Source organism: Plectropomus leopardus, chromosome 6 (genome assembly GCF_026936395.1).
Source record: "Plectropomus leopardus strain MGB_pleo_1.0 chromosome 6, ASM2693639v1, whole genome shotgun sequence".
Taxonomy (NCBI): Eukaryota; Metazoa; Chordata; class Actinopteri; order Perciformes; family Serranidae; genus Plectropomus; species Plectropomus leopardus.
Window position 1 is genome coordinate 6,315,864 of NC_142181.1, and position 22,048 is coordinate 6,337,911.

Here is a 22,048-nt window from a genome sequence, read left to right on the forward strand (position 1 = left end):
TTTTACGCATTAGCTTGGGTTTAATCCACAAACACAGCTGCACCCATTTAATGACAGCTTAAAGGTATTCGACTGAACATCAGTTATATTAAAAAGTGATGATTAAAATAAACCTCCCCCTCAGCATTCAGAAAATGTGAAAATAAAAACATGAAAGGAGCAAAGGACTTTTGTTTTGAGAAAATTAAAGACATCTACATTATAAATATATACAGAAAATGCACATAAACATTTGCCAGAATGCAGGAAATTAAGTGTTTGATGCTCAAAAATCTCTGGTGGAGGAACTCAAAACTCTAACTTTAATGTGTGAAATGTGTGCAATGAAGCCAATGTGCTTGTGTGGAAGTATAAAAACAAAAAACAAATGAATTCTGATAATTCAAGTACACATATCTCAAAAATATGCCTTCATATATTTCTTTTAAACAGGGTAAATACTGGTAAAGTGGCTCAATGGGTAATGCAGGACAGTTAAGCTTTACCATTTCTAGCTTTACATCTATATACTCCTACTTTTATAAATCAACAACCAGTTCATCATTAGCAAGAATGTAATTAAAAAATATAGGTTTGGTGGCTATGACATCACTTCTGGGGACATGGCACAAAATATTCAAAAATCTTACTGTGAAAACTAAAATGACATGATTAATCTGATTTACCTGCACCCCTTCTTAAAAAAGCATGTTTATTGGTATCTTCATTATTATCATTGTGTATATAATTAATTAGGTCCACACGGAAATAGCAACAGATTTTGTACAAAGTGTCAGTTTGCCAACAAAGAGTTATCCGTCCTGACTCTCATGTTTCTTTCTTTTTTCTTCTGTTTTCATATACTTTATACAGGGTGAATACTGGTATACTGTGAATACTGTGTGACAATGGGTAAAGTGGGACAGTTAAGCTTTAAAATGACATAGTGAATTTGCTGTACTTGCAGCCCACTCTTCTTTTGTTTTTGAAATTAATGTTTGTTGTTTTGTTTATTTGATTACTGTGTATTTAATTTATTAGGCCCAGAATTAAATAACAACAAAATCTGTCTGAAGTGTCCGTGTTTGCCACTAAAGGTGACCCACTTTGACAACAGGTCACCAGGCAGAGGCATGAAGAATAGTATGAAGGGCAACAACATTTTCATCATAATTCAAAAATATTGCGAAACGTAAATTGTCTCACTTTAACAGTATTCCTGCTAATATGGAAAAAAAATATGATTGTGTCTTGGCTAAGTATAAATTGAAAGTTGACCAATGAACTTGTTTCCAATTTCTGAAATAATATTTTGACTTATGCTTCAAGTGCGAGAAAATAAACAACAAGCAGAAGCAAACATGTTAATTATACTCTGAATAAAACTATGTATGGCACGAAGTAGCCTCCACCCTGCGTCAAGTTCCTTAATTTTAGAAATTGACAGGAAGTGTGGTAGTGATACATACAAAATAAAAGCATAGAATCAGCCACATTTAGGAGTAAAATATCTGTGAGCAGCCTAAAACACACGATCGCGCTCTGTGAAAACGTTTAATAAATCGTGACGCAGCATTTTCCTTTGTGCTAGATACAAAGCCACAGAATACAAAAATAGCTTTTTAAAAAATTTTGATTTGACCGGAAGCTGTGTTGTTATTCTGGCTAACTTTGCGTCAGTCACCTTTTCTTGATCCCGACTCTCCAGCCAATCAGCGGCTGTCAGAGACTCATGAACGGGCTAATATCCGCGGAACTGGCTGCAGGCAGCAGGAACAAAGAAAGCCGCCTGCTCAACGTGAAAACGTCTCCTCACTCCGTCTGCACGGACTAAAATCCTCTTTGCAGGAGCTGCTTTTTGCTCCACTTTAAACACTTTTAAACACGCTCCGTGTCGCGAGGCCGACTGGCTGTTTTTGCTGAGGAAAGAGGAAAGTTGGCGTCGTCGCGAGAGGTTTGCGGGTCGCCTTTCTCCAAACCTTGTTGCCTTGAATACGCAGGTACGTTAAGTTTGTTTGTTTTTTTCCGTAAGACTAAACAGAAATGTCTGTAGCCTAAATTAATCGCGACTGTGTTGTGTTGTCGCTTTACACTGTGGGGACGAAGAAAACTCCCGTTTCAAACTTTTCTCTTGTGTTTTTTTTCGGGGGAAACGATAGCGATGATAAATTCGCACCGCGCCAGGAAAACACAGCTTTCACCAAACTCTGTTAAATATTTTTGTTATTTTAGGGATTTATTCGTACTTGACAAACACACTTAGAGGGACTAGACGTTTATTATTTTCTGACTGTTTGGTGTCCGGACAGAATTTCGGCACAACTCTGTTAAAGGTAGTCGCGTATTTGATTTGTTTAAAACAGTTTAATTTGTTGAATTTATTTGTCACTCGCTGATCTTTAACAGCCGGGACTGGTGTTGTGTATCATCCGCTCATTCATTATCCAATTCCTTCTGGAAACAAACAAACAAACAAACAAACAAACAAGTGAGAAATTCGTTTGTTTGTTTTCTTGTAATAAACCAAATATTGAAAAAAAGACGTTTGTTTTCTCATTATCTTCTTGAAATGAAAAAATAAAAAATAAACGAGGAACTAAAAACAAAATAACTAGTCAGATTTACGTTGTTTATTTATCTTTATTTATTTACTTAATTCTGATTGTGTCATTCTGGTGCGGCTTCGCGCATGCGCCGTCAGAAGAGTGACGCTCAGAATTAAGGAAACGATGATGGAGAAGATTTCAAAAATATTTACTGTATTACCAGAGCCTTGGTCACCAACTTTGGGAACGCCTGGGTGTGACTTTTACGCACAGTTTGGAGCAGCCGTAAGCTTTAAAGTGAAACAGGTATCCATGGTAACGAAAGCAACACACATCCAAAAAAAGTGAAGAGGGTGGCAGCGCGTGTTTTGTATCTAACTAATTGAAAATGAATAAATTTCAAGTGTGGCTGTATGAGATGCTTATGTACAGTCAGTGTGTTACATAGGCTACAGTTGCTGTGGGCGCGCTCCTGGTTTGCAGAAACAGAGGAGGCGCGCACCCCACAGAGGTTATTTTGTTTTAGCCACTTACAAGAGGCCAACCTTAAAAAAATCAGTATCAGCCTAAGCGGATGTTACATTTAGAGTATTTTAACTACTTTAAACCCACCGTCTCACAGTGTTTTCCTTAGGCACTACATTTCTCATCCGCCGCCGGTGTCGTGCCAAAAAGTGATCGACTGCCAGAAACTGACTGCCGTCCGCGGGAGCGCGCACAGACTGTTAAAGAGTCAAACAGTCGTAGCATGTAAATACACATAACTTTGTGTCCGTGGTAAGAGCATAGGTATGTCTTTGTGAAACCCAATTTTCACGTGTTTGCGGTTTATATCTTGATTAGGCATGACATTTACGCGACTATAGACAATTTTGTTGTTCCTGTTGTTTGTATGAGTTTAATATTTCTAAAATCTTGTTTACATAAGTAGTCTATCATACTTAACAGATAGGTAATGTAAAAATAAAGGTATTATCTGCTCTGTGGCCGAGATTATAACCACTCCAGTCCTTTTTACCTGTTGAATTACCTTTTTGAAGAGCCAATAAAACTGCCAGAAAGCGATTGCAGCTCTTGTCTTGTCAGTAAAAGGTTGTTTCTGCCTCAGAATGACTTGATTTCATTCAGTGATATATGTATGACAGATTATAGCTCACCCAGATTTTACTTGTGTAAATACCTTTAAAGGGCCAATGCAATGCATAAAAATGCAATTTCTTACTTGCCAAAAAGTGATTGCAGCTTCTATCTTGCCACTTAAAGGCTGTTTCTGCCTCAAAATAAGTTGATTTCATTCATAGTGATTAGATTTGACAGATTCTAGGTCACCCAGTCCCCTTTTACCTGTGTAAATACCTTTTAAAAGGCCATTGCAACAAATGAAATACAATTTTCAACTTGCCAAAAAGTGATTGCAGCTGCTATTTTGCTACTAAAAGGTTGTTTCTGCCTCATAACCCCTCGATTTCATTCATAGTGAATATATTTGACAGACTGTAGCTCCTGCTGACGGCAATAGGTTTCTGGCAGACAATCACTTTTTGGCACGACACCGGTCAGCTGTTTGGGTCAGAAAGTGCTGTTTGTGGCTGTTACAGGATCTGAAACCAAACTTCAAGTTGAAAACACTCTCAATACAGCGTCATCTTAGACTGATATTGTATTTTTTAACTAGGCCTTTTTAAAGTAGCTGAAACACGTTTTGATGTCAACAAGACGCGCTGCCCTCCTCTTTTCACTTTTCTTGGTTGTCTGCTGCTTTTGTTACCATGGATACTTGGATACAGCCAGCCAACACACGCAAGCCTTCAGTCTAACTGGTCTAAAATAAAGAACAATGTAAATGTATTTTGTTCTTGTTTCCTTGTTTGATTTTTACTTTTAAGCAGATAATGAGAAAACTTTCCTCAATATTTGCTTTTTAGTTTTCGAGATGGAATTGAATAATGAATGAACGCATGATAAACGGACCGTGTTGCAGCAATATGCTGCTTGTTTGGAAGTCTCTCATGTGCCAAAACATCAAGAAGGCATATATAAAATCTACCATGTTGTGTTATAATGATTCAACGTGTAGGCTACAGATAATGTTAATAGAAAAATGTCAGGATTTAAAAGGAGTTGTTTATTTTTCCATTTTAAGAGAGAACAGTTTACACGAGGCATGTTTGCTGTTGCAAATCAGTTGGCTGCCTTCAAGGGAACACTTGTATTTATTCCTTATTCATGCATGAATCGAGTGATAGTTTTCCCAGGAATTCATTTCTCAGTGTGTGTGCTGGAGAAGTGAAAAACAGAGACATGATTCGGTTGCCAGCATTTTTAAGTTGCTTCTATTTTGTGGTGTTTTCAAGTTAACAGAGGCAGGCTGCTTCCTCTTCAGAGCTTTGCTGCTATGCAAAGGCTGACATTATCATAATCATTATCACCATCACCTTAATGCCCAAGAAGGCATAAAAAGTGGACTATTTGACTTCGTCCAGCGCCCATTTGATTTGAAGTGTGCCTGCTATTCAAAGGCTAAATACTTTGCCTGTAAGCACACCATCTGCTTTGCCCTCCTGGGCATTGGCAGGCTACTGTCCAGATAGTGTTATGAGAGATTTGTGTGGGTGGACCACAGCAGATGGTGAGATGGAGAACATGGCTGGCTGATGTGGTAGCTCGGCTCACTGTTGTGGTTGTTGGTCTCATTTTCAGTTGTGGTTGCTGCAGTAAACAGAAACCCAAAATCTTGTAACATGTGAGCAATTTTTCCAGGACAACTCCAGTCAGCGTGACCAATGGTTTGGGTGTTAATTAGCTTTCATGTCGTGTTGAAAGCCAGGTCATATGCTCCCATCAGAGGGGAACAGTTGACCTCTGCACTCTGGGGGTTGACCCTGTGACCACTGTAACATTAGTCGACCTCCCTGTTACCACAAGCTCGGGTGGCATAAATGTGCCCATGTTCACAGTTTTCAGAGGTCAGCAGTTTACTCTTCAATTCTGCAGTCTACCATGGAGAAAATAAAGGTACATTAGTCACTAGGTGGGTTTTCATTACAGATTTGCGCAAAAATTAACTGATATTTTCAAAATTTCGATAAAACACAATTACGCCATGACTGCGTCTCCATCGAGTGACGTTATGTGACTTTTCTCGCAATGTTAAGCACTTCTCCTCTCGCAATAACATTCCAAAAAGCATGCCGATGGATGTTCAAAACATTAGCAGGTTTATTTCTATTGCAGCCGTCATTATTTCCAGTGGAAATGTTGTGCGAGCGATAATGGAAGCCCCTCATGTGGGAGCGACCTCGTATTAGGGATTTCTGGGAGGTGATTTTTGCAAAAAATACCCTGTATATTGCAAAAAATAAATAATTAAAATGTGAGGAGAAAATGACCTAAGAATTTAGCTGGGTATGATTATGAAATATTATCAAAGAAGGAAAAAAATAATAAAATTATACATACAAATATTATAAAACAAGCATATTTTTAAATAGTTCTCTGTCTCTCTCTCTCTCTGTCACTCTCTTTTTTTGTGCATTTTTCGTGTTTCTTTTTTATTTTTTAAATTAATGTTTGTTATTATTATTAATCTTTTTGTAATTTGTTATTAAATTCTTGGTAATGTTTTGGCCCTTCCTTGTCAAGTTGTCTTCTCCTCATGCTTTTAAAAGAAATCAAGCCAATTTGCTGAGGTTTCAAAGGGGTGAAAATTGTCCTAAACCACAGATTGAAAACCATTGATTTATCGCCCAGCCCGAGTAGAAAGGCGCACTGAGCTGGGCTTTCCTCTTAAATTTAAATGCCTTCTGAATTGATGAGACAGGTCCCTCCTACTTAAGTCACTGCCGTTGCCTCATGTGACTTGCACAAAATACGAGATTGATCGTACATGGCTGAAGGCGAGCGCACTAATGACTTTTACACCAGGTAGGGAGTTGGCGCATTGTCTTCTATCTCCTACCCTCAGTCAGCTGCAGTAGCCTGACGGAGTCGCTGGTGGCACCTGTATGATCCGACTGTTATGCTCACATCGCTGTCAGGCTATTTGGTGAATTTATGTTGACAAATGAGGTGGGTAATGATTGCCGGGCCTCTCCGTCGTGCCTCTTGTGTCAAGTAGCAAATTAGTTGTAATGACAGCTGTGGGTGACACCCAGGTACCGACTGCTGACTCTCCTTCAGCCCCCTGCTGCTGCCACAAACCCGCTCCTAACTCTGAGCATGAAAATGAGGTTTCAGCGTGTTCTGCTTGTTTTATACACTTATTTGTCAAGTTTTTACACCCAAGATGCTGCAGTGTTTTTGATCACAGAATCTGGCTACTATGATGTTAGCTCCTGCTTAAGGCAGCACGTTGTTTATTAAAACAGTTATTAATTTTCTGTCCCTTGGATAAGCGATCGGTCACGTAACTGCTTCAGATCTGTGCTGCGTATCTTACTAAGAGGTTCGCATTGAAAGTCTTTCCCGTTTGGCCGCTCACATTTATGATGACTTATGACGTGAACGCAGCAGTAAAATGATCACAGAAGAATAGCTGAGCGTGAGATGGACACTTTTTTTAAAGAGATACTTAAGTGATTTTCAACTAGCTTCATATCAAATCACTGTGGGAAGCAGGGGTCGATAGATTATTGGAGCCGATATTTGGCATTTTGCAGATTATCTGTACCAGCGTTTTATTGTAATAATCACAGACAAAATTAATTTATGAAAAAATGCAAAGAAAGTGTCAGCATGGGAGGAATTTTTACTTTGTAAAACCTAATGATGTTGAAGGTTTCAGTTTTTATTACCAAACCTGTGTAACCACACAAAAATAGTTTTGATGGTTAATGTTTAACTGTCGACATCCCTACCTGCACACATGCCGCCAGCGCGGACACAAACAGAATGGAAGCAGCGCTTATCCCCCCAAATAAATAAAAGAAACAAAGCTCATTTGTCCCACAGTGAAATGCATCCAGGAAAGATTGACAGAAAGGGCAGTGTCCAGAAAAATGATGACGACAGAATGGCATTTAACTGCTGCTGAAGTCGTGAATTTCACTCAGCTGCATCACGTCAGGAGATGTTTTTCCTTCAGATAGAAATGTTCTGTGTGCTGTAGTTATTTCTCAAAAGGGATTCCACTACAGTCAAAGCATGTCTGATAACTGTCCAAACCTTCCAAACACCTCCCCACTGCACTCATTTTCCCTCACACACACACACACACACACACACTGGTACACACTTTCAGAGACGAGGCTGTTTCAGCGGAGGGGCACTGCAGCCAGCGTGCCCGATGCTGACTCAGTGGAATGTTAATGTTGTGAAATCCCATTAAGAGCAATCCGACGCTGAGCAGGGCAACGCCTGGGCTTTACAGGACAGCGGGTCATTTTAAAAGGCCAGCAGTGCCCTTGTGTTTGCACTGTGTAATAGAATCTAATCACTTGAGTGGCTCACACTAAATTGAATTGCTCTTTTTAAATCGCCGCCACTCATGTTTAGTTGCTCTTGAAGGCCATTTAAATGATTTTGGATGAGTGTCAGTGGTTGGAAATAATTGTTCTTAGAGCCACAGCTGTACTTTGGTGCCTGTGGTAAATACCACCTAGTTTTGCCCAATTGCTTCTGTCACTGCTGTGTTGGGAGATACAAAAAAATCCATCAGTTGTTTTCATTGCCCTGTCCAGATGATAAGGTTGATTGAACAGCGGGGACTGCATGCAAAGTAGCAGCATTTCCCAACGGGTTCAGCTGTGAGTGCCGGCTGGTATCAGATTTTGTGGGCTTTTTTAACTGGAAGGAAAGACAGTGCTAAGCTCTAACTGCCAGCCTGTCACCGGTATGTCTCCGATTGTCGCACATTGCCACTGGCTTCAGACTGTCACTATTGATTAGATAGGACATGAGACCTTACTTTCCAGCACAAGAGTTTCTATAATATGCTCACCCATTTGAAGCAAATCCTACCCATGGTTTCCCTGCTTTAGGCATGGTGTGCGTGATTATAACAGAATAGGTTACTGCACATGCCAGCCAGTGTTGGCTGTCGCTGCTGGGTGAGTGATGTGTGCTGAAGATTGGATTCTCATCCAGCTCTTCAGGCAGATGATGGATGTTCCTCCCTATAGACAGAAGTGGAGAGAGAGAGAGGATGTACTGCACAAGTTACTAAGGCTGTTTATCTTTCACATCTGAGAAGGATGTGGCGTAAAGCTCTCCTCCTGGAAGAAGCTTCCACCCACATGTTTCTATACTGGTACACCGAAGCGCCGCATTATATGCTGCATTGAGCTACAAAGTCCTGTGAATGAAAACTCCTCTTGACAGTGGTTTATGCTCACCACGTCTGCACTAAATGCACCATATACTCAACATGGCACTTGAAATTCAGACCTCAGTAGCACTCTGCTGTGTGTTAAAGGAGAGAAATACTGAGCAGAAATGAGCTAGCAGTGATTTAGAGCTGCCGCTGAGATTGTTTTCAAATGGAGCCTACTTGTTCTTGCATTTGCATGTCACTTTGGCACTGGAGTTTTGCTGATCGAGTGATGTACAACTTTGCCAGATCTTAGAATTTTAAATTCTAGAAGGGCCGTTGCAACAACGGCAATATTGCAATATAGTGCCATTGACAGATCAATAGCAGGAGATGGCAACTGCCACAAGTGCAATATTTGTGTTTTTTATTTTTTAAGGGAAGCACTATGTATATACATTATGCTACAGATGCTAGTAGCGTGACAAGGAACTGAGTGGCTATTTTGTGCTGCAGGTTGCTGTTTTTTTTTCTTGTCGCAGAGAGTTGAAAAATAGTCAGATTTGGGTAAAACGCTGCGCTGCACTTTTACTTTATGTGGCCGTCGAGTCCACAGTGGAGGAAGGGGGGACAAATAGCCTACCACAAAGACCAGTTGTCACATTGCTCAAAAACTACTGTAGATGAGAATTTATCACACTGATGTTTTTTTTTAATCCGTGGAAATTGTGTATAATAGCAACCAAAGGATCTCAGCTGATAAACGCTGAGCCCCTTGTTGCACCTCGTTGCCCTTCTGTGTTCTTCATTTAACAGTGAACAAGTTTTTAAGTTGTTTCAAAACTGTGATCTTTGATTAAAAAAGAAAAAAATAATAGTCTAATAAGTAAACTTAATTGCAAAACACTAAAATCAGGGTAAATTAATTAATTTGCAAAAAATAAAAAAAGGCAGTATCACACTTGGAAAAGAGCGCTATAGTTTAAACTTCCCACCAGTTTTATAAAGCAGGCTTTGCAACTGGGGATTATTGGCATATATGTCAAAAACTGTCTAGCCATTGTGGTACATTCAAGTGCAACTTTTTTTATAGAAAACAGTAGTTTATGCATCAGTTGGTCTTTGCGTGGGTTCTTGAGTGTTTGGTTTGTCTGATAAAGTAGGACTGACAGCAAACACAGAGACAGTTTTTGACAGTTCTGATATTGCTGTTTGCACACACAGGCATGCTGTCTTTACTCAACAACTGGTGTCATGTTGCATGTGTAGAGAAAAGTGCAAAGCTGTGGATGCTTTCCGTAAGTCTTTAAATGTTTATTGCTATATTCAATCACTGCACCGTAGCCAGTCTTTAACCCTGTTTGTGAATCTGGCTGTTCTGGACAGCTTTGCCAACATTGATGGATGATATGTCACATCAACCAGTTCTTTTCAAGCATAATTTGGCCCTCAGAGTGGCTTCGGAGGGTGGCCAGATACAGTGAGAGTCAAACGGCATGTAAGGACACACAAAGATTGAGGTGGTGGGGTGATGAATAGCTGAGGGATGAGGAGGGTTAGTGTAGTGATTGCCTTGATAAAGTCGCACTCTGTCAGACAGTAAAAGTTTTAGAAAGCCTCTTGTAACTGAAGCCAGTATTCCAAGCTCTTAGAAGCAGATAAGAGACACGGTTACAGTGCTAGTGGTAATGGAAACAGTGTGATGTCATTAATTTTGGTGAGAATTTAGAAAATTTGTCGAATCTGCATCAATTGGATGTGCTAATTTCATATTTTTTTATTCAACAAAGTTTTCCAGATCCACACAACATCTCATTATTGTTTTAATGCAGTAACAATGTGACGGCCAGACTGTAGACTCCAACATCTGGACTGATTATTAGTTCTTAAAATGTGAGCTATTCCCTATTCTGCCCAAAACATGCTTTTAAACCTTTAAAGCAGATATTTTAAATGGAAGCACCAAACAGGATAATTAATGACTGCACAGTTGTCTTAGTTTTTTTTTTTCATTTTTTGAGCAGAGTCCTGGTAGTTGTTCGCCTTTTGCTATTATCCACTTTACAAAGAAAACCTGGAGTTCTGTACATATTAGACCATAAACCACACATACCATAAAGCTCACAGCTCATCTTTGCTTTCAACCATGAGAGAAAGAGAAGCTTAAATCTGACCTGGAAGCAGGAAGTTTCCTCTTAAATGTTTTACTGCCAGACATCCTGCCCTTTCCTCTATGCCGTCTCCTCCTCATCATCTTTATTTTTCCTGCTATAACAATTCGCTATGCAAAACCGTGTACCCTAACCACGGGGTCATTGTAAGGGCAGAGTCCACATACACACAGCTGTGGTGAATCATCTCACCTCAGGTGACCTCCTGTGCAGTGTTGTTTATATGTTGGTGCAAAAATGCAGTCATACATGGTTCACCACTCTGCTGTCAGAGTGGTGAAGCTGAAATGGAGGATAAGAGGAGCGCGGCATATGCACATGTCAATATGCTGAAGCACAGTAGATAAGGAGTGTTTTCATAAGCCACGAGTTAAATGCTTCCATTTGGGATAAAGTAAAGCTTTGCAGTATTGTTTCAGTCAGTCTCTCTGCGTGTGTTTAAGGTGTAGGTGTGTGTATGATAAATCTCGTAAGAATAGAATATTGACTTTAAAGTTTGCGGCAGGTGAAAGACAGATGATCTGTGCAGTGTAAGTGTTTCCTCTTATCCAAGATGTGCTGCATCATTCCCATGTATGTATGTGTTTATGTATGTGTGTGTTTATGTATTTATTCATTCATTCAGTCGTTGTAATTGGTGGCAGCATCATATCATCCTGTTAAAGGGTGGGTGATACAGCCCTAAAATAATATCACTATGTTTAATGGTATTTTTGCAATAATATCTGTGATGATAAGACAAAAAAACAAGCAAAAATGTTTTTAATTAATTTCAAGAATATACAACTGCAACAAAATGAGTAAATTATTAAAAAGTCACAACATATTCTAATATCTTTCCCTTCCTTCCTCCTTTCTCTTTAAAAAAATTAAAACATTAAACAGTTTTTTTTTTTTTTGCACATTCACACATAGTGTGTTTCTTAAAACTTCATGTGGGCTTATATTTTGACAACAGCAACCAAATGAACCGTTAAATAAAAAAAACAAAGATAAATAAAGATAGCTCTCTGAGGTTTTACAAAATAATGCCGACCCTCTCTTTGCATGTATTTGTAGACTGCCTTTCCAGGTGTTGGCTGAGTTTAATATGCACAATTTTTCATCAATTAACTTTACTGGAAATCATTAAAATAAATTGCTCATACAGAAAATTGGCAAAATGCGGTATATTGGCTCTGATAAAAGTCCAAGCTGATAATCGATCGGCACCTGCTGCAGAGCCATTTGTCGCATCAGCGAATGCTGATTGTAAACTTTGACGGTAAATACTAAAGCTAGATGTGTGTTTGCAAGTTTTTTGTCCTGTGGGAAAGGGTTTACTCGAAGCAGCAAGTCACTAAAAGGGTCTGAGAAGTCTGGGGCTAATTTAAAAACGTTCTGGGCTGCAGGGCAGGCCTAACAATGCCACTGATGCCACGTTACGATCCTCCGTTGTGGAGCCAGCAGCCGTTTGCTTTCAGCCTTGCTTGTTGTTGCTGTGCATAACAGCATGACATCTTTGTGTTTACACCATAAAATATTGCAGCTGTCGTGATGCAGTTTCTTCATATTAAAAATGATACTACTATTATTGTAAACCACCTATGGCCCATCCCTAATCCTGTTTCATGCTTTCTCTGATGTGACTTGAACATGCTAATGCATACACCTCCAGTTTCAACCAGCCCATGAGCCTAGCCAATGTTTCACCACATTGCACTGACATGAATAATTGAGTTGTCCTACGTGCTCATAGATTTGCTCTCCTAGAATCCTATTGCTCCTCTGACGTTCAATAGCTTTGTTGCCTGCTGGGTCCCCCTGCAAGATGTCAGGATCTTTGTTCACAGCAGTCGGCTCCATCTGACGAACGCTTGTAATCTTTTTCTGTTTCTCTATATTTGTGCATGAACAGTTTAAAATTATGTAGGTCATGTATTCTGTTGAAGGTGTATACACAAAGTCAAAGATAATGTAGAAGTAGCAAATGACATCTATATTTGTTTTAGATGTTGGCTTGAAGATTTACCGCTCTATTGATTACCTATTTGTTCAGATAAGCTGCTGCGCCAAGGTGCACTTAACGAACCATCGTCCATTACTGTGTTGCAGAGTTCTCCTGAGGTTAGAACAAACTAATATGTCTTTGAGGCCGAGTGTTTCTGGGGCGTTGGGAAAGGAAGAGGTTAGATCAAAGCAGCACAAAAGCGGAACAGACACTTTTCACACCACTGTCTGCCCCCCCCCTTTCCAAATTTTGTGTAGCATTTTTAATTAGAACTCAAGTCAAGTGCTTTAGCACAGCAACCCACGGAGCCATCCAAGTACATGCTCACCGTGTTTGACTGTAACTAATGACTTTTTTTTTTTTTTTTTAGAGGGGTAGATGAGGCCACAAGCTCAACAATGGCACATTAAGCTAATTTAGCTGCCAAAGTGACATGGCACTTTTGATCTGCTAACATGCCTTTCAGTTAGGCTCCATGTCATCAGAGCCATCCTGTGGCCTACATGCAGAACATGTCAAGTCATTTTTGAGCATGGCCAGTTACACTGTTAAAATATGCTGCTAATTGGCTGCTTCAGTAGACAAAATATGTGAAGGAGTGAGGCAGATTCTGTCGTTCTTGCTCTGCAAAGATGTCAAAGACAGGGCTCCAGAACATTTACTTGCCATTTTTTACCTTTTTTTTTTTAGATGGGGAGTGAAATTTGCAATCAGGTTTACCAGAACTTGTCAATTTAAAAAAAAAAAATTATGACATACCTCTGACCAGGAAGAAGAGAGGGCATTGGTGTGTGTTTGTTTGAGAAAGGGGGAAACAACAAACAGCCTGGAGAACCAAAGAGGCAGAATGCAACTGCCTATATGCAAACTTAACAGACCTCTTTGATATTAACCCTTTGAAACCTGAAGCGACCTGAATCTCTTTTCTTGTGCTGCTTTCAGAAGCCTTTCAACAGTATTTAACCCTTTAAATCCTGATCAAACAGGTGCGAACTGTCAAAAACATTGGCGAAAAAAAAGCAATGAGCAACTTGGTTAAAAATGTCCCGCAAATTGCAAGAAATTATTTTTAAAAAGCTAGGGAGAAATAGCTATGGAAAAAAAATGCTACAGAATTACTACAGTTGTTGGCACCTGGTCATTTCCTTGTTTGTTTGTTTTCTTCTTTCTTTTTTTAATTAATGAATTAATTCATTTATTTATTTTTTACAAATGTTCAGGTACTTTTCCCGTTTTTTTTAAGAAATCAAGCCAATTGGCTCAGGCTTTTCTGCTTGTATTTATTGTTGTAACCATGTTCTTTGCTGCCCTCTTTGCCAGCTCGCTTTTGAAAAAGAGATTTTATATTTTGCCGAGTCTTTTCCCTAGTTAAATAAAGCATATGCTGTATGTAAACCAAACACTGGACCTTACTGATATATCAGATTTTACAAGTGGGATTACAGCTTGGATTTTGCACTTTGACGCCACCAGCACAGGTGGCCTTTTTACTTTGTCTACTTTTGTCATGATGGAAAATGCCAGTTCAGCTGGTTTGCATAAAATCTGACCAGTTTAAGCCCGTACACTAGATGGGACTGGCAAAACCAGAAATCACCCCAACTCTGATGCGGCCCAAAAGGAAATCTTGGCCCAGATAACCATTATCAAGATATTCGCAGGTCATGCTGGAACTCCCCAAATATTAGCCATTGCACCCAGAGGCTTAATCGTTGTAAAAGTCAATGGATTCTGACATTGATCCTGTACAGATACGTGCATAGGTACCTGCAGATTGTCTAGCCATTTTAATTTTTTTAGTAAGCTGGTAATTGGTTTTCAAATGAAAAGTTAGACCTTTCAAAGTCACAGCAGTCCAAAAGTACTAATAAGGGAAAAAAGACAAAAAAATGTTTTTCTGATATAAAGAATCGATTTTTCTCTTTCATGTTGCAGCCTGATTTACTAGCTGTCAGTTGAACAAAGGGCTGCACATCATGTTCAGGGAGGTTTTGGGGTGCACACATTCAGCAGTCTTGGGGCTGAGGTGTAGGTGTGCTTATCGTGAAGAAGTTGGAGTTTTATTTATGGTTTCTTCAGTGGCACTCAGGAAGGGATGATGGAGCGCCCGAGGGCTCCTAACAAGGTCATCCATCTTCACACCACGTGTGCACTCTGCACGTATCTTTATTGTACAATTTAACAGTCTCTTTGATGGCCACTATTTCAGCCCGGGCCCATATACAACTCTGAGTCAGACAATAGACGTGATTGGTCGCTTGAGAATGTTTTTGGATTGAAACACACAGGGCTGGAAGGAGAGAAGGTAGATGAGGCAGAAACGATTGAGGGCTGTAGTCTCCCAGGGGCCTCCTACTGATAAATGGTTCACCCCCTCTTCTCTCTAACCATCATTAAAACTGTCAAATCATTAAAAGCTGCAGTTCTCCATAATTCCCCTCAACACTGACGGCAGATATCTTCTGCCAGCTCAGCTGGCCCCTTCTTTCCTCTTGTGGAGCATGTCAAACTGCTCTCCCAAGTGTTTGTGAGCTAAATTGGAGTTATACCTCGGTTACTGTGCACTGATTGTCCTTTTTAATTATCAGTGCATGATAAAATTGCAGTAGAACAGATGCTAACAAATACCTGTGCACTCATTCAAATGCAGTAATTAGAATTACAGTACGAATATGTGTGCCAGCAATGGAGCAGTGATGGCCTGGCTTTTTAATGGAAGAGACCTGTGAAAGATTTGCTCCTCACGGGACAGAGGTGTGCTGGAGACTACGGTAGGACTATTGGACAAATATTTTGATGTTTGGCTGAGTACATTGCTGTTTATTTTTGCCATTTTTTTTCTTCTGCCTCCAAAGAATGACAGAGAGACGCTGCTCTGCCGTCACCTGAAAGAAAGTGGGGACATACAGAGTGTAGGTTTATTTCAACCAAACCAGTTTATTAGAGTTTGTGATTTTTGGGACAGTGGAATACCTAAACATGACAGTTTTAGTGCGTTTGTCTTGTTTTTGGAAACCCCCCTCCCCCCAGGAGAGATGACTACTGAGTTAGTGTTTTTGTCACCTAATGGTGTGTTTTGGCCGACAAAATAATAGCTTCTGGCTGTGTTGGCAATACACAGCTTCTAGGGACTGTAAGATATATTTGCTGTTATATAGTGTAACACTATAGTGTTTTTACGTTGTTTTTAGTAACACGGTGTACCAAGTTACTTCAGACGGCTTGGCAGGGGAGTTTTTGGGAGTTGAGAATTGGGATGAAATGCATCCTTGTACATATAGGCACTGCAATAACAACTGTGCAAAAATCCAGCTTCTCTGTCAGTGCAGCACCTACTAATGAATTTATTGTGTCATTTATTTGCCATCAATATCAAGTGGCAAAATTTCTCCTTCAAGGAAGCTTCACAGATAGGTTTGGTTCCTTCCTCAGACGTAATTGAATATTCTACGTCACTCAGAGCACCTTGACTTTTGTTTCCGCACCAGCTCGCTGGCTGTTAGTGGAGCTGTCTGTGGGCAGAGTGGGAGGAAACAGGTGGTGAGGAGTGAGGGGCATTGGAAAGAGGGCTACTGTGTAAGCCCCAGAAGCTATCCTGCTGTCTTGTTAGACCACATACTCCCCGGGCCTGGATCAGTTAGTTGTGTGTGTGTGTGTGTGTGTGTGTGTGTGTGTATGTGTATGTGTATGTGTGTGTGTGTGTGTGTGTGTTTACTTGTTTTTCTCTAGAATGTAATTCAGAAGAGATACACCCAAATGCCACCATATTAAATCAGTGGATCATTTCTGAAGCCATCATACCTGCAATTTAGCTTATTGAGACGATGTCTGTTGCTCGTCTGTCCGTCCTGAGAGAGGGATCCCTCCTCAGCCGCTCTTCCTGAGGTTTCTTCCATTTTTTCCCCCCGTTACAGTTTTTTTGGGGGGAGTTTTTCCTTAGGCAATGTGAGGGTCTAAGGGCAGAGGGATGTCGTATGCTGTAAAGCCCTCTGAGGCAAACTGTTTTGTGATAATGGGCTTTCTAAATAAATTAACTTGACTTAACTTGTTTGAACTTGTTGCCTTTGTAATTTTATCATGGTTGTACTCTGGGTGATAGATAAATGGCTAAACAGCAACGGAGTGAGTGGCTTTAGTCTTTGCTCATTGATCTAGTGTTCATTAAGTTTTCATTAGCTGATTAATTGATGCACTGTAATGTTTCTTTGAAGAGGGAAAGTTTCCTAATGAACTTGATACCTTAGGGAACCATGTAATGTTAAAAGGGGTGCTGGCCACAAGCTCCCAATACTAGCACATTCACAACTCTGGTGCTATCCAAACCCACTCTGCACCAATCCAGCAGCACTCCTTTCTTTGCCAAGCATTCCTTCCTTTGCTCGTTTGAATGCATAATTATCAAGATAACACCCCTTGCTGAGTTGTGTTTTTGTGCGTAAAAAGCAGTGAAAAAGGGAGCTAAGACTGGCAGTTAATTTTAATCAGTGATGATATGTGGATCACTATATTTACCACTCATTCTTGAGAATTGGAATAAATCCTCACTTTTTTTATTTTTATTTTTAACTCTTTGGTAATGCTGGGAAAATATAATTTAAAAGATCAGAGTCTTGGCTATTAAACCTTTAAGGGGGATTTCTTTTCTTCTCAAACAGCATTTTTTTAAACATTTTTTTGCAGCTCAATCAGTCACACCAAAACTCCTTTTTAATAAAAAAAAAACCAAAATGTTCATAACTCATTATGAACATTTAATGACCAAAACAGAAACAAATCTGGCTGACTTTTCTATTATGGAGTTGACAGCTAACAGACAATGTTGATGTCATAAAACATAAAATAGTGCAAAAACATAAAAAACAAAAAAGGGAAGCGGTGAGAAAGCCATTTCAAACATGATTTTCTCTTTTGGAGTGTATCAAATTGTAACAGAAATTGGTTATTACATCAAAACGTTAAAAATATGAGGTAATGGGAGACTTTGTGAGATACAGGAAACCAGGTAGGAGTGTAACAATACCTGCATTAGTGCTTATTCATTTACATTTTTGATTTAGTATGCTGTGTGACCCAAATAATTACTGTCAAGATTGTCTATTTATGTCTACTACTTGCAAACGCCTAGTCACCTGTAGCACACTAGTGATCTTAGCCTGGTTAGCCACTTTAGTCAAGCTATATGGACAACCCTTTTGGCCTAAAAGTATCCCAACATTGTACAGCTGTAGTTGGGTGTATTTGTGAAAACACAAAATATTTGATCTACGGTGGCATCGCCCATAATTCAAGTAGCAGAACGAGACAAAAACAGATTGGAAGGCGAGTCCTTCTCCCTATAATAAACAGTAGAATGAATGAATGTTTAAACTTTTCAAAATAGCCTAACTGCAAGATTTTTTTTTTTTTTTACCCTGGTGTACTGAAAACATACCAAACCTTTACCTCAACAATAATGTGAATTTTGTGGACCCTTTAAAACACTAAAACCAGAATGGTAGAAGTCCAGTAATATTTACTGGATTTCTATTGATGATAAAACCTGATACAAGAAACTTTTTGTCATTTACATGTTTCAGAAATTGGGTTACTAATTTGATTTCTTGAATACATATAAAAACACTGATTGCTGCCAATTTCCTCCAGTGGCCTAAGTTTGGCCGACAAATACTTGAAGACTCAGCGAACAGAATTACGACTTGAGCTACACTTGTTGAGGAAAAGCAGCCAGCTCTTAGAGTGCTTTGCTTAGCAGATGGAGGAGTAAAGTAGTGCTTGACCACAGGGAGTAATGTTGGCACTGACGCCGCAGCAGCTCTCCCCCCAGTCTGTCACATGGCTCACTGGGGTGCTTTGATTTGCATTGCAGCGTCTTCACATGAAAACCCTGATTCATGACTAGGAAGTAGTAACACATCATTTCTACTTCTCAAATGTGTGTGTGTGTGTGTGTGTGTGTGTGTGTGTGTGTGTGTGTGTGTGCACCCCACAGAATAGTTGCATCAGTATTTCCCTGGCCTGATCACCAACATAAACTGCCAATGGCAGGCAGGGGACACCAGTCCCTGTGCCTTCAATGTTTGAAGAGGAGTGGTCTTAAAGTTTGATGAACATTAATACTGTGCAGGCTCGTGAATATTCAAAAGAGCAGAGGTCCCCTCCCTCTTCCTTCTTGCTTATTTATTCCCTCCTTTCTTATCTTGCTTTGTCGCTGTCCTCTTATTTTGAATTGCTTCATCTTGCCCTGAATTTGAACCAGCCACAAACCAACAGAGGCTTTCTCAGGAGAACATCCTCTAGTGTTCTTGTGGCACTTGGTATAAAACATTATCTCAGACCATTGCCTATAATCCTTTAGTGTGCAGTGTGTGAGCTCATTAAGAGGCTCCTCAAACTATTGTTGACCGGACCGCAGCATGCGGTCGCAGCGCTCCACATGGGGTTCTCCATAAGGGAATGAGTGAGTTGGCACCGTTGGTCAGTGTGACTGAGGATGTGACGTAGCTGTTTCCCTTTTGGCAGTTGTTCTTTCAAATTAAATGGGCGAAGACATGGTGGACACGTTGACAGACACTAACAGTCTGTGTTACGGTCACGTTATTCCTCATTCTCTGTAAGCAATGCAACATGGCAGCATGATGGAAAAATAGCAAGCTAGACAGCTAACGAGCCATCTGCAGTCGTTCTGTCAGTTGTGGATGGAGAAGAGCAAGTTTGTTTGTTTCAGGAACTGTCGTTTCCATTAGACACGAACTTACATTTATTTAAAGTTATTAACTAATATGGGTCACATTGTCTGAAAGGGTGTCACTGCCGTTATAAAGAGAAAAAGAAAACAGACAAACTGAAGTGAATATTACATGTTACAGTGTTGGACCAAGTACCACCGTAAAGAGAGAGTGTCTAAATGAACAAACAGTCAAATATTCAGCGCTGGAAAGTGATTTCTTTAGACTTCCACAGACTGATTTGTTTTAGTTTCAGGTTTACTCAGACTTTGGATGGAATTGTTTAGAAACACCAGGACTCATCGCTCTGTGTCTCATCCAGCTGCTCACGCTGAGCTCTCAGGGGCAGATGAAGTCATTTGGGGGCCTGGGGCCACAGGCACATTGCCATATTTTCAACTTTTCTCACAATTTTTTGAAAATATAGCAGTTACAGCAGCAGGCAGCTCGGCAGCAGTACCGCAGCAACAAAGCTGTCAGTGTGACCACCACAAACATGCAAGCTACAGCCGTCAGGCGTAAATCCTACCGTTTGTAATGTTACTTTTTACACAGAAAACAAATTTTACGTTGTAATATTTACTGGAAATGACATGCAAAATATTAAATATCAAGCAGGTTGTTAATAGCAATGGCAGAAACACTCTGATCTCCCTCCAGTCAGCTGCCATCTTATTTAGGTTTTTGTACTGAAATAAGGCGGTATTGTATAGATAATTCCTCATTCGTCACCCCAAAAAAACCACCAATTTTTGTGCGCTGCTTGTACCCCTCCCCGCCTCTACTCATGTTCTCCTACTCATCGCTAGTTGGCTTTGGTTAGGCAGTATATTGGGCAGAGGCAGGCAGACATTAGCAGTTCTTATTGTCTCTGTTTATAAAAGGCCTATTACGTTAGTCACATTGTTTGTCACATATTGCTTAATTTTGTGCTTTGATATCGTCGGCACAGGGTGCTGATATAAACGAGTTTATAGTTCTCCAGAAAGCGTCATGGCAAATGTGGGTTCAGCTGGTTTGCACAGAATCAAACTGGTTGAAGCTTGTACACTGAACCAGACCAGCAAAACCTGGAATCGACCCAAATCTAGTAATAGAGCCTCCTGCCAAAGAACAAACACCTTCTCACGTTTCTTAGTATCACCCTAATCAAACCTTTGCATCTTTTCTCAACAGGAAAAAAACAGAGCTTGATAGTGTGTCCTGAGACCTGTGGACTTGGCAGAGATGCACTTTTCTCAGGACACCTGCACCCGGATGGATTAAGAGGTGAGCTCCCAATCTGACAACCAAGTCTGCTCATCCAACCTCATTACATATGTCAGCAGTCTTCATTGTCTTTTTAGCTGGTCAAAGCCATGCACTGTTAGATGATACTGATGGTGATGAAAGCAGCAAATGATGTTGGTGGAAAGTACCTAAGTAAATAACTTAAGCATTTAACTTATGTACAATTTTGAGGTTCTTGTACTTGAAGTGTTTCCATTAAATGCTATTTAATACTTAAATTCAACTGCAGAGCAAATATTATACTTAAAACTTTATTTGACAACTTTGTCTACCCTTACTTTTAAAACTTAGACATACATAACAAAAACAATAACCTTCTAAAATACATTAAATAGATAAACCCAGTGGTCCGCAACTTTTTTGTCTTGTGACATCTTAAAAGAAAACTGTCCATTTGGGATCCCCTGTCATGCGTTTGATGTCCGTGAGTTGTTAGTTCCACCCAGGAGACATTTTCCCTTTAAGCTTTTCAGACGGTTTCTTTTAAATAAGTTCGACTTATCCTGCATTTCAAAAGAAACAAAGACAAGAAATAAAGGTCAGAAAAATGAATGCAGATTTGTGTAGCAGAACTTAGTTTTTTTCCTCTTTCATCTCCCATTAATCACTGTGTAGGTTGAAACCACCTAAACTACCCATCTGTATGTAAACCAGGTAGAACTTCAACCTCAAGCAGCTGCAACAGTAAAATGTGACTTAACATATTGATGTTTCAGTATTAACATTGTTAAAATGTAATATATAATTGTAGAATGTTATGCAGTTAATTGTCCCCTGTGGTAAAGTGCCTTTATTTTGATACTTAAAGTATATTTTACTGATTATACTTTTGTACATTTACTTAGTAGGATTTTAAAAGCAATAACTCACATTAATGCATTGGTACTTTTACCTAAGTAGAGAATATGAATACTTCATCCACCATTGGCAGGTCTTTGTTTGCAAATGACATATTATCCCACTGGTACTGGGAAGTGTTTGATGTGAAGACGGATATATGTCACATTCTATAACCCAGCTGTGGAAACCTGACCTCACTGGTTTGGGCTTACCTGTAGGCAAAGGAAAACTGATCCAAGACAACTGCTAAATATTGTAAC

At 39.7% G+C, this 22,048-nt stretch overlaps 1 protein-coding gene across 2 annotated transcripts in view; it reads left to right on the forward strand.

Moving 5' to 3' along the window:
• The first annotated feature begins 1,695 nt into the window (after positions 1–1,695).
• Positions 1,696–22,048, forward strand: part of LOC121943083 (SPRY domain-containing SOCS box protein 4-like) — a 63,034-nt gene continuing 42,681 nt past the window's right edge. Inside the window, exons 1-2 of one of the 2 annotated variants that reach the window (XM_042486465.2) lie at positions 1,696–1,979; positions 20,835–20,927. The gene's annotated coding sequence lies outside the window, so the exon portion shown is untranslated. The remainder of the gene's footprint in view (positions 1,980–20,834; positions 20,928–22,048) is intronic. The other variant, XM_088078595.1, reaches the window with a different exon arrangement.